Here is a 10,938-nt window from a genome sequence, read left to right as displayed (position 1 = left end):
GCCACGTGCCTTCACAGCTAACAGAGGTTTTCTAGACACCATTCATCCTCCAGTGAAGGTACCCAATTTTTGATGATTTACCTTGGACACTTTATGGTCTTAAGACTGTAACTATGTAACTAAATAACCCCCCTTTATAAAATCTGATCCATTTCTGGTGTTTTGTGAAAAGGCAGCACTAGTAAACCAGAGCACACAGATAGTTGTGCAATTTGGCCACGATGGTGATGTGAAAAAAGCCTTTTTTTTTCTGCTTCTCTGGCCACAAACACAACTAGCTGTGAAGTAGGTGCAACCATGAAAGATTACATTGTCAACAGATGCAGATTAGAGTCTAAACGTTGTGTAGAGGCATGTTTGGATGGCACAGCTGCAACAGGAAAGCACTGTGGAGTAAGGAACCAGATTAAGGAACAAGGATCAGAATATGAATCAAGACATTGATTCTTCATTAATAAAGTCATGCTGTGAAAAGAATTTCAGCTGAAGTAAATAGTGCACTTAGAGATGTAATAAAAATTGTGCATTCTATAATAACTAATGCATTACATTTGAGGTTATTCTTTTCATGAGGTGATACTATGCAAGCAACTGATCATAAACAGTTGTTGCACTGTGGTAGTTAGAGGCAATTCTCCTAATGAGCCAGGTCTCCTGGCATTTATGTCCTTGTGTAGTTCCTTCTCAGAATGAATATAGCCTGTCCCTGTGTTACCAGTAGAATGCAGTGGAAGTAATGCTGTGTGACTTCTGAGGCTAAGCCATAATAGCCTTTAGCTTTTACCTTGTACTTGAGTCATGAGCCACCACTTAAGGGGTTTGACTATCCTACTGGAGAACCCATGTGGAGAGGCCCTATCTACACAGGGAGAGGAGCTCAGCTGATTCCAGCTTTCCAGCCATTCCTGACAAGGTTCAGGGCATGCGAGTAAAGTCATTTGGGCTTTTCAGCCCAACTCAGCCTTCAGATGAATGCCACTAAAGGACCCCAGTCAACGCTATGGGGAACAGAAGAGCCAGCCAGCCTAGTCCTTCCTGGCCCACAAAATTGTGAGATATAATAAAATGGTTGTTCTTTTAAGCCACTAAGTTTTTTCTGTATAGGGCAATAGATAATTGGAAAACATATGGATGTACAATGGCTATAGAGTGGTAATGTTTGGACAAAAATGCTGGTGATAACTCTCAGTATTTCTGCAAGATAAAAAAAAAAATTGGAGGTTTGCCCTAAAAAATGCTAAGGGAGTTCTTCAAATAGAAAGAAAAGGACACCAGACAGCAGTTTGAAGATGTCTGAAGAAATACATATCTCCAGTAAAGGTAACTACATGGGTAAATATAAATGCCAGTACTCTGGTAGTTTTAGTTTCTAAATCCACTTTTTACTTCTGAAAAGATCTAAAATGCAGATGCACAAAGAGCAATTTAAAATCTATGTTCTGGAGCACACAATGTATATAGATGTAATTTGTGATAAGAATAACATAAAGGGAGGGCAGAGGGGTATAGGAACGTATTTTGTGTATGCTATTGAAGTTAAGTTGGTATCAATTAAATGAAATTGTTATAGATGTAGGATGCTAAATTTAAGCCCCAGGATAACCACAAAGAAAATACCTTAAAAATGTATTCAAAAGGAAATGAAAAGGTATTGGGGTGCCATAAGGTCCTGCAACCTCATTATGGGGCATTTACCTGGAGGATCTGAGAGCAGGACATGAATGGACATTTGCACACTGGTGTCTATGGAGAGAATATACATGATTTGAAATGGGTGGAGGTGGCCTAAGGGTACATGGACTGAGGAACAGAATGGTGAACTGTGGTGTGTGCATACAAGGAAATACTGAGCTACTGCAAGAAGGAGTGAAGCTGTGAGACACAACAAAGTGAATGGAACCTGTAGATGGTATTTTGAGTGAACTACGCCGGAAGCAAAGGCAAGCACTCTAATGCCTCACCAATACGGACTGGCTACAATGTGTAAACTCAGAATTGAACCTGAGAGCACAGCTTATGAAAGGAATGCTTATTGTAATGGTCCCTAGATTTCAAGTTCCTGCAGCAGTCACATCTATTCCTGAATTGTAATGGCTACCTCCAGATTCTGAGATGCTGATCCCTTTGTGTATAACCTGATCAGTCCCTGGAACTTTGGGTATCTGTGTGACACCTGAAACTCAGAGCTAGAACTTGGCAGATATGAATGTCAGTATTAACACATATAGCAACTGTTAAAAGAGCTGAAAAATAATCCAGACTTCAACTAGAGATATGAATGAAGCAGATGCAGTTAGGACTAGGACAGCTTGGGCCAAGGGGTAAAGGACAATACCGACTGTGTTTTGAAACTTCAGGTTCTGTGTGAGACCAAGGGAAGAGATGTTTAGTTGGTGCAAGATCTATATTTCCTAAACAATTTAACTCACACAGTTCATTCAAATACCATTATTACATGAAACTTAATAGGAAGTGAAGCCTGGTGTGTTTGCAGTTTTGTATGAAATAACAACACATACCAAAGTAATTTGGACAGAGAATAAAAATATATATGCAGGGCCTCCCTGAGGAGCTGGGGGAAAATGCAGAGGTGTTGGGCTTCCTCACCTGGATTGTTGCTGATGAGGACTGATGGTTTGATGTGCTGAGCCCTCTATCATGGGACTTGTCCTTATGAAGCTCATCACTGCAAAGGAGAGGCTAAATCTGCTTATAATTGTGCCCAAGAGTCTCTCCCTGAGTACCTCTTTGTTGCTCAGATGTGGCCTCTCTCTCTCTAGCTAAGCCAACTAGGTGGGTGAACTCACTGCCCTCCCCCCTATGTGGGACCTGACTCCCAGGGGTGTAAATCTCTAAGGCAATGCAGGATATGACTCCCAGGGATGAATCTGGACCCTACATCATGGGATTGAGAACATCTTCTTGACCAAAAGGGGGATGTGAAATGAAACAAAATAAAGTTTCAGTGGCTGAGAGATTCCAAATGAAGGCAAGAGGTCACTCTGGTGGGCATTCTTATGCACTATATGGGTAACTCTTTAGGTTTTAATGCATTGAAATAGCTAGAAGTAAATACCTGAAACTATCAAACTGCAACCCAGTAGCCTTGACTCTTGAAGATGATTGTATATCAATGCAGCTTACAAGAGGTGACAGTGTGATTGTGAAAGCCTTATTTATCACACTCCCTTTATCCAGTGTATGGATGGATGAGTTGAAAAATGGGGACAAAAACTAAATGAAAAATAGGGTGGGAGGGGAGTGTTTTTGGGTGTTCTACTTTACTTTTATTTTTTATTCTTATTATCACTTTTTCTGATACATGGAGAATGTTCAAAAAATAGATTGGGGTGATGAATGCACAACTATTTGATGGTACTGTGAACAACTGTACACTTTGGAAGATTGTATAGTATGTGATGGAAGATTGTACAGTATGTGACTATATCTCAATAAAATTGAATAAAGAAAAGGAAATGAAAAGGGATTCTAAATGGTTCATTACAAAAAAAAACCCAACTAAACACAGAAGTAGGCAGTAATGAAATAAATGAGGGACAAAAAAGGCAAAAGACTAAACAAAAATGAAAAAGCAAAATGGCAGATGAAAGTGCTGCATTATTGGTAATTACTTTAAATGTAAATGGATTGAACACTCAAAGATTGACTGAATGGAAAAAAGTATGACCCAGACTTCCAGCAGGAGAGAAGTGATCCACCACATACAAGGGAAACCACATAAGATTCAGTCTTGCCTACTCAGCTAGCACCATGGAGGCAAGAAGGCAGTGGTATGATGTATTTAAGATTCTGGAAGAGAAAAATTGCCAGCCAAGAATTCTTTATTCAGCAAAGCTCTCCTTCAAAATTGAAGGAGAAGTTAGTTCTCTAGAGCAGCTAGTAAATAGCCAGGAACAACTCATAAATAGTCTGGAACAACTGTTGGGGGACATCCATGACTGGACATACATCACACACCAGCCTGGAATGGGTGGAATGGCTGAAATTGCAGCATAGAACTGTAAGTAAAGCTCCCCAAACTGCTGAGCTGGTGCCCTTCCCCCACCAGCATGGCAGGAAGAGTTGGAAGACTTCCCTGTGGAAAAAAGTAGCAGATTACCCTGTGAGGAAAAGTAACTCAACCAAGCTCCAATGCAGTTTTAATTAACAAATTTGGACTACTGAATATGAGCTATAAGTACAAATAAATCTGGAGCAAGCAGGAAAGGAACCTAAGGTTCCTCCTCACAGAGAGGAGATAGGGCTGATGGAAAAAAATACATAAATAAATAAAAACAGAGGCTTTGGGGGACAGCTGAGCTCAGAATACTGGAAAATGTCTGTGCCCCAAGAAAAGGGGCACAGAGAACTGGATACCAACACCAGTCGACTGACCAGACTGGGGGACTGGGGACAGGCTCTGAAAAGGGGCTTTCTCTCTTTTTTTTCCATTTTTTCTCCCATTCTAAGTAGCTCATTAGAGAAATCCTCAGGCAGTTTTAGTTGTCAGCCCTGCCCAGGCAAGGGTGGAGTTAACAACTCAGAGAGACAAAGGAGGAATTCAAGTGTAGAAGATAACTCCTTGGGGGGTGGGTTGTATCTTCCCTAGGAAAAGGGGGCAGGGCCCAGCTCTAGTGGCTGAGAATTCAGAGCCCAGGCCCTGGGGGGAAAAATAGGAAAACTTAAGCTTGGCTTCTGACATGCTTAGCCCTTGGCCAGGACAAGGTCCATAGAATTAAAAGGACCACACGTCTTTACACCAGTTGGGAGCTGTGGACTGACAAGTGCCACCTGCTGGGCAGGATAGGAAAAGTCCAGAATCTAGAGGCCTTACGGGAAAGTCAGACAACCTGCTCCTGAGGGAAACTAGATACTGATTACATTTCCTCCTGAGACTTGGGCCTGTCTGGTCTGGGAAAATCTGTTTGGGGTAATCAAGGAAATGAGATGCCAAGACAACAGAAGATTCTGAGTCACCTTAGGAAAAATGAAGATATGGCCCAGGCAAAGGAACAAACTTACACTTCAACTGAGATACAGGAATTGAAGTAACTAATTATTAGTCAAACAAATCCCCTAAATCAATCAAAAAATCAAATCAATGAGTTGAGGGAAGATATGGCAAAAGAGATGAAGAATATAAAGAAGATATTGGGCAAACATAAGAAAGAAACTGAAAGTGTGAAAAAACAATTGGCAGAACTTATGGGAATGAAAGGCACAATACAAGAGATAAAAAATGTAATGGAGACATACAGTAGCAGATTTGAAGAGGCAGAAGAAAAGATTCATGAACTAGAGGACAGGACATGAAATCCTACACAGAAAAGAACAGACAGGAAAAAGAATGGAAAAATATGAGCAATATCTCAGGGAACTGAATGGCAACAGGTAGCACATGAAAAAAATGTCATGGGTGTCCTAGAAGAAGAAAAGAAGGGAAAAGGGGCAGAAGGAATAATGAGGAAATAATCACTGAAAATTCCCCATCTCTTATGAAAGACATAAAATTACGGATCCAAGAAGCTCAGTGTACCCCAAACACAGTAGATCTGAATAGACCTACACCAAGACAATAATCAGATTATCAAATGTCAAAGACAAAGAGAGAATTCTGAAAGCAGCAAGAGAAAAATGATCCATTACATACAAGGGAAGCTCAATAGGACTATTTGTGGATTTCTCAGTAGAAACCATGGAGTACAGAAGGCAGTGGTATGAAATATTTCAGATACTGAAAGAGAGGAACTGCCAACCAAGAATTCTATATCTGGTGAAACTGTCCTTCAGAAATGAGGGAGAGTTTAAAATATTTTCAGACAAACACACTGAGAGAGTTTGCAAACAAGATATCTGCTCTACAGGCAATAGTAAAGGGAGCACTACAGTCAGATAGGAAAAGACAGGAGAGAGAGGTTTGGAGCACAATATTGGCTGATGGTAGCACAATAACGTAAGTTCACTGAACAAAGGCGGTTGTGAATAAGGTTGAGGGAGGAAACTTAGGGGCATGTAGGTGATGGGGAAGGATAGAAGATAGAGACTGGGACTGTATAACTTAGTGAAACCTAGAGTGGTTAATGAGTGTGATTAAATGTACAAATATGTTTTTACACAAGGGAGAACAAATGAATGTCAACTTTGCAAGGTGTTAAAAATGGGGTGGTATTGGAAAAAATACAATCAATGCAAGCTAGAGTTTATAGTTAACAGTAATATTCTAATATGCTTCCACTAACTGTAACAAAGGAAATATATCAAAGCTAAATGTCTATAAAAGGGGGATGTAAGGGAAGGGTATGGGATTCTTGGTGTTGGTGTCTGACTTTTTATTGTATTTTACGTTAATTTTATTTTTTCTTTTGTTGGTCTTTAGTTGTTACTTTTTTCTTTCTTTTTCTTTTTTCTTTTTACTTTTTTCACCTCTTCCTCTTTCTTTGTGGAAGAAATGAAAGTATCCTTGTATAGATAATGGTGGTGAATGCATAACTATGTGATTATACAGGGAACCATTGATTGTTTACTTAGAATGGAATGTATGGTGTGTGAATAAAACCATCTAAAACATAAACAGAGGGATACAAGTGCTGGAGAAATGTGGAGAAAAGGATATACCTAATCACCATTGATGGGGAAGTAGAATGGTGCAGCCCATCTGGAGGGCAGTGTGGTGGTTCCACAGGAAGCTAAGCATGGGGTTGCTATATGGTCCTGCAACTTGGTTATTGGGTATATACTTTGAAGAACTGAAAAGAGGGACATGAATGGACATTTGCACAGCGGGGTTTATGGTGTCAGTATTCACAATTTGCAATGGATGGAGATGACCTAAAGGTACATTGACTGATGAATAGAAGGGTGAACTGTTAATGGAATATTGAGCTGCTACAAGGAGTGAAGTTGTGAGGTGAATGGACATTGAGGACAGTAGGTTGAGTGAAATAAATCAGAAATGAAAAGAAAAATATTATAATGCCTTAATAATATGGACTAAATATAATGTGCAAACTCAGAATAGAATCTGAGAGCACAGGTTATTAGCGGAAGGCTTATTGTAAAGGTTCTTAGATTGTAAGCTCTTACAGCAGTTACATCTATTCCTGAGATGTAATGGTTATTTCTAAATTCTAAGGTGCTGAGATATTTGTGTATAACCTGGTCTGTCCCTGGAACTTTGGGTATCTGTGTGATACCTGAGACTCAGATCCAGAGTCTGGCAGCTATGAATGTCAGCATTACCCCATACAGCAAATATTAAAGAGTCTGAAAAAAGAGATCAGACTTCAATTAGAGATATGAACAAAATGGACTTGGTTATGACTAAGGTAAATCAGACTGAAGGGTAAAGGATGATATTGATAGCATTTTTGAAGCTTCAGTTTCTGTGTGGGACCAAAGGAACAGATGTTTATTAGGTGCAAGATTTATGTTTTTTGTAACACATTATATAATTTGACTTGTATGGTCAATTTATTCAAACAACATAATTACATGGAGCATTGACTGGGGACTGAGGTCTGGTTGGTTTTTGCAGGTTAGTGTGAAGCCCAAATACATCCCAGAATAATTCTGGCAGAGAACAAAGATGTATTTGCAAAGCCCCCTTGAAGGTCTGGAGGAAAATTTGGAAATATTAAATTTCCCCACTGGGGAATTAATGATATTCTCACAAGCATTGGGGGCTAACAAGTTAGAAGGCAGAGCCCCTGATCTTGGGGCTTTCCCTTCTGAAGTTTGTGACAAGGCAGGGGCTGAGCCTACTTAAAACTGTGCCTAAGAGTCATCCCCAGAGAAACTCTTTTGTTCCTCAGATGTGGCTACACTCTTTAAACCAACTCTTCAGGTAAACTCACTGCCCTCCCCACTATGTGGGATGTGACTCCCAGGGGTGTGGATCTCCCTGGCAATGTGGGACATGACTTGCAGGGATGAGCTTTGCCCTGGCATTGTGGGATTGAGAAAGCCTTCTTGGACTGAAAGGGGGAAGTGAAATGAAACAAAATAAAGTTTCAGTGGCTGAGAAGTGTCAAACAGGGTTGAGAGTTCATTCTGGAGGTTATTCTTGCACATTATATAGATACCTCTTTTTAGTTTTTAGAGTATTGGAATAGCCAGAAGGAAATACCTGAAACTGTTGAACTGCAACCCAGTAGCCTTGGTCCTTGAAGACAATTGTATAACTATGTAGCTTACACTGTATGACTGTGAGATAATGAAAACTAAGTGGCTCCCACTCCATTTATGCAGTGCATGGACAGATGAATAGAAAAATGGGTACAAAAAGTAAATGAATAATAGAGAGGGATGGAATGGGATGTTTTGGGTGTTCTTTTTCACTTTAACTTTTTTATTCTTATTCTTTTTTGTATGTGGTAATGAAATGTTCAAAAATTGAATGTGGGGATGAATGTACACTATATAACGGTGCTGTGAACAACTGATTGTACACGGAGGAGGACTGTATGGTATGTGACTAGATCGCAATAAAATTGAATTAACAGAAACCTATGGGATGCAGCAGAGGTGGTGCTGAGAGAGAAGGTTATAGCTCTAGATGGATATATCAAAAAGCAAGAAAGAGCTAAAACCAAAGACATAACTAAACAACTGAAGAGGGTAGAGAATGATCAGCAAACTAACCATTAAGCAAGTAAAAGAAAAGAAACTACAAAGATTAAAGCAGAAATAAATTATCTGGAGAACAAAAAAAATAGAGAATAAATAAAACCAAAAGTTGGTTCTTTGAGAAGATCAATAAGATTGACAAACCCTTAGCTAGACTGACAAAGTCAAAAAGAGATAAGACCCAAATAAACAGAATCAGAAATAAGAATGGGATAATTTCTATGGATCCCAAACAAATAAAATCATAAGAAGATACTACAAACAACTGTATGCCCACAAACTAGACAATTCAGAGGAAATGGACAATTTCCTGGAAACAGACAAAAAACCTAGACTGACCCAAGAAGAAGTAGCAGACATCAACAGACCAATCACAAGCAAAGAGATCCAATCAGTCATCATAAATCTACCGACAAATAAAAGCCCAGGGACAGATGACTTCACAGGGGAATTTTACCAACTTTCCAAAAAGAATTGACACCATTCCTGTTCAAACTCTTTCAAAAAATTGAAGAAAATAGAACACTGCCTAACTCATTTTATGAGGCCAATATCACTCTGATTCCAAAACCAAATAAAGATACTACATAAAAGGAAAACCATAGTCCAATCTTCCTAATGAATATAGATGCAAAAATTCTCAAAAAAAAAATACTTGCAAATCAAATCCAAAGGCACATTAAAAAAATTGTACACCATGACTAAGTGGGGTTCATTCCTGGCCTGCAAGTGTGTTTCAACATGAGAAAATCAATTAATGCAATACAACACATTACCAAATCAAAAGGGAAAAATCAAATGATCATCTTGATAGATACTGAAAAAGCATTTGACAAAATTCAACATCACTTTCTTTAAAATTCAATTTTATTGAGATTATTCACATACCATACAATCATCCAAAGTGTACAATCAGTTGTTCATGGTAGCATTATACATTGTGCATTCATCACCACAATTAATTTTTTTTTCAATTTTAGAACATTTTCATTACTACAGAACAGAAACAAAAAGAAAAAAGAAAACTCATATCCTCTCATACCTTTAACCCCTCCGCTCCACTATTGACTCCTAGTATTGGCATAGTACATTTGTTACTGTTGATGAAGGAATATTAAAATATTACTAACTGTAGTACATAGTTTGCAATAGGTACATTTCCCCCTATATATTCCTCTATTATTATTTTCTATTTATAGTGTCATACATTTGTTCTGGTTCTTGAAAGAAATTAGTAATATTTGTACAGTTAATCATGGACATTGTCCACCACAAGATTCACTGTGTTATACATTCCCATGTTTTAACCTCCAACTTTCCTTCTGGTGACACATGGGACTTTAAACTTTCCCTTTCCACCACATCCACACACCATTCTGCACTGCTAATTATTCTCACAATAATGTGCTACCATGTCCTCTGCCCATTTCCAAATGCTTAAGTTCAACCTAGTTAAGCTTTCTGCACATATTAAGCAACCACTCCCCATTCTTTAGCCTCATTCTATATCCTGGTAACCTATATTTCATGTCTGTGAGTTTACATATTATAATTTGTTCCTATCAGTGAGATCATGCAATATTTGTCCTTTTGTGTCTGACTTATTTCACTCCATATAATGTCCTCAAGTTTCATCCATCAACCTATTTTTTTTAAGATGGCTTTGTTCATGCACCAGACATTCCATCCTAAGTAAACAATTGATAGTTCCCTGTATAATCATTAATTATACATTCACCACCACCACCACAATTGATATAAGGACAGTTCCATTTCTTCCACAAAGAAAGAGGAAGAGTCAAAAAAGAGTAGAGAGACAAAAAAAATAACAGCTAAAATCAACAAAAGAAAAGATAAAATTAAAATAAAGTGCAATAAAAGAATCAGGCAACATCACCAATGCCAAGAATCTCATACCCCTCCCTCCCTTATATCTCCCTTTATAGGCACTCAGCTTTGGTATAGTGTCTTTGTTGCATTAAAGGAAGCATAATACAATGTTTCTGTCAACTATAGACTCTAGTTTGCATTGACTGTATTTTCCCCCAATACCACCCCCTTTTCAACACCTTGCAAAGTTGACATTCATTTGTTCTCCCTTGTGTAGAAACACATTTGTACGTTCTATCACAATTGTTGACCAATTGAGGTTTCACTAGGCTATACAGTCCCAGTCTTCACCTTCCCTCTTTCCTCTGGTGTCCCACATGCCCCAAAACCTTCCTCTTTCAACCATACTCACAGTTGTCTTTGTTCAGTGTACCCACATTGTTGCAACACCGTCACCCAAAATTGTGTTCCAAATCGCTCACT

This window comes from Choloepus didactylus, chromosome 22 (assembly GCF_015220235.1).
Source record: "Choloepus didactylus isolate mChoDid1 chromosome 22, mChoDid1.pri, whole genome shotgun sequence".
Taxonomy (NCBI): Eukaryota; Metazoa; Chordata; class Mammalia; order Pilosa; family Megalonychidae; genus Choloepus; species Choloepus didactylus.
The sequence above is the reverse complement of the archived record's forward strand: the minus strand, read 5'-3'. Positions refer to the sequence as shown.